Source organism: Rhinatrema bivittatum, chromosome 2, assembly GCF_901001135.1.
Source record: "Rhinatrema bivittatum chromosome 2, aRhiBiv1.1, whole genome shotgun sequence".
Taxonomy (NCBI): Eukaryota; Metazoa; Chordata; class Amphibia; order Gymnophiona; family Rhinatrematidae; genus Rhinatrema; species Rhinatrema bivittatum.
The window spans coordinates 128,270,434-128,281,041 of NC_042616.1; the positions used below are offsets into that span (position 1 = coordinate 128,270,434).

The 10,608-nt window shown below is 40.8% G+C and overlaps 1 long non-coding RNA gene across 1 annotated transcript in view; it reads left to right on the forward strand.

Moving 5' to 3' along the window:
• The window catches only part of LOC115086048, a 48,091-nt gene extending 38,743 nt beyond the window's left edge, over nucleotides 1-9,348 (forward strand). The window contains exon 3 of the long non-coding RNA XR_003855034.1: nucleotides 9,217-9,348. This is a non-coding gene — a long non-coding RNA (uncharacterized LOC115086048). The remainder of the gene's footprint in view (nucleotides 1-9,216) is intronic.
• Nucleotides 9,349-10,608: the final 1,260 nt, after the last annotated feature.

The following is a 10,608-nucleotide window of genomic DNA, read 5'->3' on the forward strand; positions in this document are numbered from 1 at the left end:
AATACATCTCCTATTAGGAAAACGGACCAAGTCAGGCTGCTATAGAGTCCTACACAGAAACTACACGCCAGCAGAAAACCTCACCTGAATCACGTGCTGTCCCTCACCTAACATAGAATAAAGAGACCAAAACGCATAACAAGAAGCATGCAGAAAAAACTGAATTGGAAACTGCAACAAGCCAGAGTCTCTGTATGCAGTGTAACAAAGGAAAAAAGAAACATCACCCATCCTTATAAAACAAATCAAGAAATATAAAATCATCAGCAGTAAAATTGTACTAACAAAAAGAACATATTTCGAAACAGCTGATGAGTGGAATATCCAATAATTAAAAACTCATATAAAAAATTTCCAGATACCAACAAAATATTTCAAAATAGCAGACACAAAGACACAGTAATGAAAAATAATAAGGATACAAAATTTTTTTGCTCTGCATACCTGGGAACGTTTGATATCCAGGTGTCCTGAGATTGTTCTGAATTAGCAGGAGGAGGGGTGGTTTGCTTGGAACTTTCTCCTCTCTCAGTCACATACCAGCGCTCTCTCTCACACTGGCTCTCAATGACACACCTATACACACATGCTCTCAGTACTCACATATACACATGTTTTTTCTCTCTCACTTATATAGGCTCTTAATTACACATTTACACACATGCTGTCTATCTTTTCACGCTTACACACACACACAGGCTTTCAATCACATAAATACATGCTGTCTTTTTCTCTCACACACAGACTCTCATTCACATGCTTATAAACATGTCCTCTCTTTCTCTCATTTACACAAAGGCTCTCAATCACATACACACATGCTCCCTCACCTAAATCAGCTCTCAATCACACACAGACACACATGGTCTCTCTCTCTCTCATTTAAACACAGGCTCTCAATCACATACTCACATGCTCCATCACCTAAACCAGCTCTCAATCACACACAGGCACACATGCTCTCTCTTACTTATACACACAGGCTCTTAATCATACATACACATGATTTCTCTCACACAAAGGATCTCAATCATACACACATACTCTTTCACACAAACAGGTTTTCAATCACAAACTTACACATACAGGTTCCCAATCGTAAACTTACATTCATGCTCTCTCTCTCACAGGTAGACTCTCAATCACAGACATACTCTCTTTCACATATACAGGCTCTCAATCATTCACATACATGCAATCTCTCACTCACACACACAGGATCTCAAACACACATGCTTGCTCGCTCATTCACTCTCTCTCTCCCCCACCCCCACCCTGGGAACTCGCGGCAGCAGCAGCCTCCTCCCAACACTAACCTCCTTCATTTTCAGCCCTCGCGGAGGAGGAGTCCCATCGGCCGCGGTTGAAGCTCTTCTTTATTTTCCTCCGAGCCGCGCTGCACAGTCTTCTTTTCGTTGGACCGACGCTGACCACACTAGTGTGGTCTCTTCTTCCCGCGCACGCACCCGATGCTCACCACTTCCTCTTCCGGGCCGCGGGGGGGGGGGGGGGGCGGGAAGAAGAGAGCATGCCGGTGCCGCCGACTCCAGCCATTCTGCCGCATTCCGCCCGGGCTGACAGCATTTTAAGCCCGGGCGGAGGAGGACCTGGGAGCAGCTGGGTCAGCGGGGGACTGGAAAGTGTGGCGACAAACTGATTTAGATTTGTCTGTGAGCCAGATGCAGCCATCAAAAGAGCCATATCTGGCTCGCGAGCCATGGGTTCCCGACCCCTGCTATAGGCAGATGCAGATGGGTGGCAGAAGAATTTGAGAGGTAAATGTAAAGGAGATGACCAACAGTAGAAGAAGAGGAGCACAGACAAAAAGAGGTTTTAGAACAAAATTTCATTTTAGAAGATGAGAAGCTGAAATCTTAGGTGACGTGGGTCAGTTAACGAATGATAAAACAGATATCTGTACTCTTTATGCCATGCTTGCCTTGTTTCCTGACTTACTGCTATGCTGAATTAATTAGGGCATAGTCAGGATCAACATTTCAAGTTGGTTCCTCATGCGAAAACAAAGACATTGAGCAAAAGTGTTCAAAATGTACTGGGCAGATTCTAAAGCTGAAGCAACCAGCATGTCTTCCTGGTTGGCCTAGTGACTGTCGGCACAAAATCTGATTTTTATAGCCACATACTAGGAATGGATGGTCCTTAGTTTGTAAACTTTTGACTTCTTTTCTTTATGCTGCTATGAATTTCTCTCTCTCTCAGCTGTTCATTGTGTCCTAGAACTATCCTAGTTAAATATACCTTTCTAAAATTTTTATCCATGCAAAGATACATCTGCAGCTGGAGATCAGAGGTGCTGCCTCTGAAGGTCACAGAAGAGGCAGCATCCGCCCTACAGAAACAAATATTTTCTGTACACCCAAAGAATCAATTAAAATCCAGTCAGTGCACAAAGATAAATAACACATGACTCTAATTGAAGAATCTGAAGCAAATCAGTGAACAGGGCAGGAAAGAATGACTACCCCCAATGCGTCTGACATTAGGGAAGCATGCCCTTGGAAACATGCCACGTGCAGGAAATGCCATTGGAGAAGCTCTGTCTTTTCTGCTCTGCTAACGATTTTGCTTCAGAATCTGGTAAAAAAGTTGGGGATGTTGTTAAATCTTTGTGCTTGTAATGGGATCTTCCGTTGTGGCTGAAAAATGGAAGCTTTTAAACAGAAGTGGAGTTCAAAATGGGCTTTCTAGTACTTTTATGTAAAATAATAATTGAAAAGAACATTTTCAGAGATTTTTCAAAACTCCTGAACACATTCATTGCTTCCAGGATAGCTTTAATCAGCAAAATATCACAGGCTTATGGCTTGGTTTACTACTATTTGTAACTAATCAAGCACAAACTTATATGCATATATCTACAGCAGAATACAAGAAGGCAGGCAGTGGTTTCAAAAAAAGACATCTGCTTTGGTTATTAGGGATGTGCATTCATTTGTAAGTGAAATGAAAAAGTCAGTGAAATACCCATTTGGTTTTTTTTTTTTTAGTTTCTTTCATTTTGAATAACTTTAGCCTTAACTGGCTATGTTCAAAGGAACATAGCCGGTGAAGTGGTGATGGTCTGACAAAAAAAAAAGTGGAGCATGGGCTTGGGGTCCAGAATCCCAGTCTCCAAATCAATATAAAAAATAAATGAGCTGCTGGGATGAGCCTCCCCCACCAAACCCCTCTGGCAGTATTTTAAAAATACAGCAAAGGAATAATGTGTGGCAACAATCTACTGGGCAATGTAACTAAGCAAGATAGATTTTTAATGATGCGTACAATCACAAATGTGATCACCGTTCAGACATCTGGACACAAAGGGTTTTTGTAAAACGTCTAACTTCAGAGATCGTGTCTAATCTCAAAAGTTAAAAATGCTTCCTCTCCCTTTCGATTAAGCACTCATCTTGTGCCCTCAAGCACCGCGGGCGGTTTCGCTCACCCGTGGCTAAGGATCTCACTGACTGAATGAGCATTTCCCAGGGAAACTCCGTGTATCCTCCTCTGAAAATTTCAGAGCCCGCGTCTTACAAATGTAACAGATCTCTCCAACTGCATACAATCATTCCACGATTTCCTGCATTGAGCTTTTCAGACTTTTAGAAGTTGTGGTCCCCCTGACGCAGCCCCTGATGCAAAACACAGCGTTGTCGGGGTCCTTGTGTGTACTATATTTCTGTGATTGTATATTCAAGAATTTTTGCACCCTATTTGTGATTGTTTGCTTCATTAAAAATCTATCTTGCTTAAGTTATATTGACCAGTAGATTGTTGCCACACATTATTCCTTTGTTGTATATTTAATACATGTGTGAGCTGTTGACACTGCCTGCTTTGCGAGTATTTTAAAAATAACAGTGGTAGGGGTCCAAGGATAGCCTTCCCCTTCTCAGCTTATTCCCCGGTCCAGAATATTTTTTAAGTGATAACCCCTCATCTGCCTCCCCCCCCCCCCCCGACCCCTTCACTTCAGCCTAACCTTCCCACCTTTCAAAAACACTCTCCTCTGCTGGGATCACTGTTAGCTCCTACAGCAATCCCGGCTGGTGCTTTCTGCATTGCTACAGCCATTCAGGTATTTCCCCTGGAGCACAGGCTACAAAAATAATGCATAAACTAGTCCTGGGGGAATTCTGCGCTACTGCAGAGCACAGAATTTGTGCAGAATTCTCCCCTGCGCAGAATTGCCATTTTCTGCGCAGAAGGAGCCTATATGAGGAGATTGTGAAGGAGTGTGTATGTGTGTGAGAGATTGGGACCTCATGTGTATGAAAAAGGGATCATGTGTATGTGAGGGTGTGTAGCCTGTGTGAAGGGATTGTGTATGTGTGAGACAGAGCCTGTGTGAAGGGGTGCATGAGAGAGAAACATAGGTAACCTGTGTGAGGATGTATGTGTGAGAGAGAAAGGGAGCTTGTGTGGGTGTATATGCAAGAGAGAGGGACCCTGTATGAGGGGATGTATATGTGCGAGAGAGTGAGGGAGCCTGTATGAGGGTGTGTCTATGTGTACTAGAGAGAGGAAGCATGTGTGTGAGAGAGGGAGGGATGGAAGGAGCCTGTGTGAGGGGCAGTACTGAGAACGGGGTCAAACTCTGTGACTGGCGATAGAGTAGAAGGGGTTGAGCCTAGAGGTGGAGAGGAGAGATACTGGCAGGTTGGGTCCTGAGAGGGCAGAGTGGCCAGGGGAGTAGGGAGAGCGAGTGGAAGGGACAATCTTACATTGAATTTCTAGGGGAAATTCTGCTCAAAATATTTACAATTCTGCATCTCTAAGTAATAACTTTTTAATGTATTAATTTAAATTGTAATTACTTTAAGACTGTCATGTAAATTTATTTTGACCAATATAAAGTTTGCAGAATTTTAAGTTTTTGTGTGCAGAATTTAAAATTTTTTTGCGCAGAATTCCCCCAGGAGTAAGAACCAGGGTAGAATTAGAGTATGTTTAAACTGTTTTTGTTTTCTTTCAAATGAGATTGCATGTTGTGCAATCGGTTGCAAGATGGCCATGATTCCCAACGTTTATGCCTGGCATTGAAAGAGTACGTGAAAGGAAGCAAGAAGAAGCCGCTTTGGGGCATGTGCTGAGTTTAAGAACTTTCTCAAGTAAAGAGGGTGTAGCCAAATCAAAATGGCAGTATCATACTTACCTAAGAGTAATTTCAATGTGAGAGTAATGATTGAAAAAAATGATTGTGCCAACTGAAAAAATGACAAAGGAGAGATATGTTCTCTTACCACTAGGGGATGCTGCTGATCCTAGAGAGAGTGCGAATCAACTTTAAAATAAAGTACCCCAAAAAGCCTATCCCCCAAAAAGGAGGGGGTTAAACCAATGGGAGAAATAAAAAAAAAATATCAAAACCCCTCCTACTGCCCCTAGACAGCAAAAATCACAAGGTTAGTGACTGGCGAAACCCCATCAGAGAGCCATTGTGGCTGGATTATTATGCCTGCTTACCCATTTTGCCTTTTGACTTCTGCGGTTTGACTTTCCAGTTCTGCTGGAACAACCATTAGGCAATAATATGATCCAACCACTGATTGAATTTCTGCATTTGCCCTGGATATTTCAGGTCTGGGTAGCCTATAACTTGAAGGTCACCTGAATATAAAAACCCACTAAACCCAGGATGTTAAATTATGGTTGCAGGAGGGCCAAATAAATATTAAAGAGGAATATTGCAAGCACCAAGCCCTGTGCACGTCATACAGTCCAGGTTTGGAAAGTATGGTTCCCCCAGCTGACATGATAGGGCCAAAATACACAAAAGTACTCAAATTGCCATCTGAACGGTAAAAGCATGGTGTGCCCTATTAAATAATAGAGAAGAGACAGATGTGTCTCTTCTCTATTAGTTTTGTTTTGCAGATAAATCCTGTGGTCTGACAATAAAGTTGTGATCTTCTCATCCAGCATATCCTGTCTTCTTTGGGCTTAAACAGCCATGGGTCAGCAGGGAGTAACAATAGTCTGGTGTAAATACAAGTGGCTGATAGTCACGGATAAAGGCACCGGGAACCACCCATACCTCAAATACTGTCTCTTAGTTATTTCTTCTGAAATTCTTCATGTATCTTAGTGTCCATGATTCCCTTAGCGGCGGGGGGGGGGAAGAATGTTCTTTTAGGCCCTGTGCATTGCTTTCAGCAAATCCTAAATTTAAATCAATTGTAAGCAACACTTACAATCACAGCAGCAACACAAATTTTACTGGTGGACAGTGCTATTGATGAAAGTTCCTTACAGCTGTAGCTATTTTATTTATTTATTATTTATTTGAGCGTTTTATATAACGTCATTCCATGTGAGAGTCACTAGTTCACAACGGTGTACAGGTCTGACACTCACAGAAGGTGAGTTACAGAGGTAGGCAAACAGGGAAAACAGCCTAAAACTACAGAGTTAGGCATACACACCAGTGATAATCCCGGGGAAACAATCTAGAACTGGGGGATTACTATAGAAATAGATGAATACTGTGCAAGCATTACCAGAATATGGGAAGGGTTGGGAGTAGGGGGGAAAGGTTCGGGACATGTTTGGTCATTGGATTCTAGGGGAATGGGTGTTGGGTGAACCAGATTATAGGGAGGGATGAGAGTAAGGGGGTAAAGGTCAGGACATATTTTGGTGATCAAAGTCAGGGCAAGTTGGATGTACCAGTCAGACAGTAGGCACATTCGAATAGCCAAGTATTTGGGCCTTTTTAAAATTTCTTAATGTCTGTTGTTGCTTGAAGAAACTCTGGCATGGAGTTTCAAAGCTATTTTAATATATGATGGTACAGCTCAAAGTCTTTAAATAGATTTTTGACCTCTAATCTTTCCAACAAATTTATATAGATGGTTCAAATAATTTCCAGTTTACAAATCCAATTTTCTTTTCCTTTCCAATCAATTATGGGGCAGTTTGTAAGCTCCCTCCCAATTAATAGGGTTAGTTCTTATTGCTAATTTAGTCAAAATCCCTACAAAATAAATCCCAATCACTCCTGCAGTTCTTCTTCCTTCTCCTTACTCACAGTACCTGATAAGCACCTTGGTAACCCCCTTTCTCCTTGAATCTCCTTGAGTTTATAATGAACCCAGTGACAGGTCCAAACAGACTCCTCTCATCTCCACGCCGTCATCCAGGAAAGGATGAAAACCCACTCCTCTTCCTTACAGTTTACCCATGTTTTTAGGCCACAAACTCAGTTGGCATACATTGAGCCCGTGGTTGAGTACTCAGGTATGTTAAAACACAAAGTTAAAAAAGGGAAACCAAAACAGGAGATGAGACGATTGGAAAAACTCCTATCTCAAGACACACAAAAGTTAACAGGTTTCCTGACATGGACTGCATTGTTTCATTCAGTCCTTCAAAAGGTTGAAAGTTCTCTGGCCCCTTTTCTGAACCCAGGTCTCAATCCAGAGACCCCAGAGGCCCTCTTCCTGAAAAATAAACAAAACCAGGGAATAGCCTTGGATGTGCTGTCCTTGGAAGGGTAACCTAAATTCTACACCATAAAATAGTGGTAGGGGTTTATAATATAAACCCCTCCCCCAGCTGGGAACCGTTCCCAGCTGGGGGAGCTACATACCCACATCAACTAGCTTTTTATTTCCCTCTGCAACAATAGAATATTCCTCATGGTTACTGGTAGAAATCTAGCAGGATCTCTGCACAGATCTCTGTCACCGATTCTCTGTGTCTGCCGCCTGCCTCGACCTCTGGCTTGTCTTCTCATCTCGTCTCGTTCCTTTTCCTAAGTCCCAGCGGTCTGGGTCCTCACGAGCTTCTCTCGGGGGGACCTCGGACTTCCAGGGTGAAGACTCCATCTACTCTTCAGTCTCGCTGCCATCACCTAAGTCCCAGCGGTCCGGGTCCTCACGAGCTCCTCTCGGGGGGATCTCGGGCTTCCAGGGTGAAGACTCCACTTTCATCTCTGTCTTGGTTCCGCCTCCCGGCCTGTGCCATCTCCAAGGAATTCGCTCTTCCCATCTGCGCACTCCACCAGGCCGGCCCAAGGATCCACCATTCTGTCCGCAACATATAAGGCATTAATATACAAAAAACAGAGAATCAATATACCATATATCATACTTATATTTTAATCGATTTTACAAAATTTCAAAAATTGCTTTTATACAAATTTCAATATCTAATACATTCACATGTCTATTCAAAATTTAATGTGACCTACAGACACTGTTATCATTGAGCCATAAATTATGAAATACCCTAAAACAAATTACAACATTCATACACGTTCATACAACTATCATACAAATCTCATCTTTAAAACCTTCCTACTAGATGTTATCTAAAATGTATTACTGGGACAATAAAGATTTCATCAAAAATATTATTCCTAAATATTATAATATATCCCTAGATGACCAGAGAGCAATGTCTCTTTATTTTCCAAATGTATTATCTTCTGCTCCTGATCACTTTCAGGGATTCTTCTTCAGGGATTCTTCTCATAAAGATCTGACGTTTCACTTATATTTCTTCACTTTATCTTCAGTGAAGAAATATATGTGAAATATATAAAAGTGATCGGGAGCAGAAGATAATACATTTGGAAAAGAGACATTGTCCTCTGGTCATCTAGGTATATATTATAATATTTAGGGATAATATTATTGATGAAATCTTTATTGCCCCGGTAACACATTTAAGATAACATCTAGTAGGAAGGTTTTAGAGATGAAGTTTGTATGATACTTGTATGAATGGTGCAATTTATTTTAGGGTATTTTATAATTTATGGCTCAGTGATAACAGTGTCTGTAGTGTAAGTTTGTTTTTATTTGAATATTATAAATTGATTTCTTGTAAGCTGCGTAGTTCCTAGGATAGTGTGGCATAAAAATGTTTTTAAATTAAAAAAATGTGTAAGAGGAATCTTAAGCATGCTTTATTTATTTATTTCGTAAATTTAGATGCCGCCTATTCCCAGAAGTAGGTGGCTTACAATGTCAACATACATAAAATATAACGAGAATAAAACATTTTAACATTCCGGGCAGAAAACACTTTACCATAGGTACAGTTGACAAGAAATTAACACAAGGTCATACCCTAGACATGTAGTTTATGTTTCTTACCTTTATCCCATGGGTGTTTTACAGTTTGCATATTGCACTGTGTAAATACTACATTGTATGTTTATAAATAAAAAGCACTCTCTGTTTATAATTCATTTTTCTGTTGCAGTGGGGAAGCTGGCACACTATGGCGACATGCAGGCGCCTCCATTACAAAAGCAGAAGCCGAGCGGCATTCCATTTCCAGCCATTGCGGTAGAAAATCGGGGTCAGTAATAAAAGTGAATGTTATCATTTGCCAAAGCCATTTTTTTTCCTGTAGAAGGCTGATCTCTGAGTTCTTGCTCTTCACTTTTGACAGTCTGAACAATGTAGTGGGGAAAAATCTGAAACTGTCCAATGGAATGCAAGTCATTGAATAGCACTTTCAGATACTTTGTGGAGTAATGTTTAAAGTATTAAAGTCATTCTTTGCAGTATTAAATTTCACTGTTCTGTGGATTGCATAAGTGAGTCAAAAACCCTGATGAGCTCCTTTGGATTAACTTTAGCACTCAGCCATTGCTTGATCTGTTCATTGTCATTACTGCTGCTTTCACTAGAGACAGGGTAAACACTATAATTCTATCTGGTTACTGTATAATGAATCCCAAGGAGTGCAGTACTTTTCCCAGACATGTCAAGTAGTGCTTAAAAGATGAAACCGTGGCTTCCATCGCCACTCTTGCATTAGGCTACAGACATTTGTAGGAAAATAAGCACAACTTAAACAGAAAGCAGAACACAAAATATTTTATAGGACATTTATAAAGGACACTCCTTTTTATATTTATTTGTTCCCTTTCCTTCTTTTCTCTATGAAAAAGAAGGTCAATATAAGCAAATGTGTTCCAACACTTCATTATTCCACAGATGGAGTTCTAAGTCAAGGGTAGATTCAGAATTGTTATAGCTCATTCACTGAAAAATTTAATCTAGCACTGCCACTTTACTTACATGGATACAGAATACAACAGCAGACAAATATTGTAAAGCCAAGCTGACCTAGTAATCATCAGCTCTATCAATTGCAGTACCGCAGACTTTACATGATCTCTATTTTCACCCTCGCTTCTTCACTGATAAGATTCTTCTGTGCTTGTCCCATGCTTTCTTGAATGTCAATACCATATTGAAAAAATACAGTTGCTCACTTTCATATGTTACAATCTGATATCCATATAATTATTAGAGCTATTACCAATAATTGTAATACATTTGAAATATTTTTGTCTACATATGTGGTCTGAGATTTCTTTTCCTCTTCTTCATGTTATTTTCAGTCTCACCTCTGATTTTATCTTGTTTGTCTTCTTCTGGACTTCCTTTCCAGTTTACCTTTTCTTCTGTGTCTCTCTTCATTTATCCTGCCCTCTCTATCTCACTTCTCTACATATGTCTTCCCTGCCTTCTATCACTTTTTCACATCTCTCCTGCCTCTCCATTTCTTTTTGTATCTTTCAACTGTATCTTAGTCCTCCATACCCCTTTCTTATCATTAACTACCTACCCATGTTTTACC